The sequence below is a fragment of the Suricata suricatta genome, chromosome X, assembly GCF_006229205.1.
Source record: "Suricata suricatta isolate VVHF042 chromosome X, meerkat_22Aug2017_6uvM2_HiC, whole genome shotgun sequence".
Lineage (NCBI taxonomy): Eukaryota > Metazoa > Chordata > Mammalia > Carnivora > Herpestidae > Suricata > Suricata suricatta.
In genome coordinates this window covers 69,164,942-69,165,842 of record NC_043717.1, presented here as the reverse complement: position 1 = coordinate 69,165,842, position 901 = coordinate 69,164,942, and the positions used below count along the sequence as shown (strand labels likewise).

Here is a 901-nt window from a genome sequence, read left to right as displayed (position 1 = left end):
AAAGTGCACTTTTAATAAGATTTTTTTTCTAGCACATCAATATGTTGTGAGAACTGTCATTTCATTTGTAGCCATTAGGAAACTTTTCCAAGTCTTAAAAATTGATAAAACTATTTTGTCCTCCATATTGTGTCAAATATCGATTATGAGGCATTTCTTTTTAAAGTATCATTGTAAAACATCATGATCATTTAATATAGTACTTAAAACATTAAAAAAGTCAAAAGAAGTCATAAAAAAATTCCACACGCTCACTCTTATATTATTTTCTAGCCGCCTCTACACACCCCTCCCCCTATCTAACACCTTCGACCATTTTAATGCTAGACAGGACTCCAGGGGAAATGGTGGATAGTAGGTCTCCGGGGAAGAGGGGAGGTCGGCGAATTTGAAGCAGGAGAGAGAAGGAGAAAATTCCCAAAAGAAGGAGAAATGGTTGATTAACTCCTAAAAGCTGATCCTCCCTGGTAATCCAAGAAAGGCGAATAGCAACTGCAAGGGTAAAATACCAGTTCTATTGTCTGTGATTGGCAAATACGAAAAAAGATTGACAGTATCAAGTGGAGGGAATGCAGGGGACGGGTTGTTGCAACGTTAAGTGGGAGGGGTAACTGAAGACTGGAGCTCATTGATGACGCGACCTTCACGTGACCAGGAGTCGACGTGTGCAGAAGTCCTTATAGTCCAGGGCCTGTTTCCCTGTAGCAGCTCCGTATTGCTGGAGGAGAAAAGCGCCTCGGATCCTTTCAGGTCAGTATAAAAGCGGGCGCTGCCTCGGAGATCCTGAGATCTAGGAACTAGAGAGCAAAAGCCAGTCGGGGTTGGCACTGTTTTCCCAACATTACAGTCCGCCAAACTCCTTTTTTTTTTTTTTTTTTGCTGGAGATTTGGTGCTGTTTGG

The 901-nt window shown here is 42.0% G+C and overlaps 1 protein-coding gene across 1 annotated transcript in view; it reads left to right on the top strand.

Annotated features, from left to right (window-relative positions):
- Nucleotides 1–641: 641 nt before the first annotated feature.
- TCEAL8 (transcription elongation factor A like 8) overlaps nucleotides 642–901 on the top strand; it is a 2,110-nt gene continuing 1,850 nt past the window's right edge. Inside the window, exon 1 of the mRNA XM_029930023.1 lies at nucleotides 642–750. The gene's annotated coding sequence lies outside the window, so the exon portion shown is untranslated. The remainder of the gene's footprint in view (nucleotides 751–901) is intronic.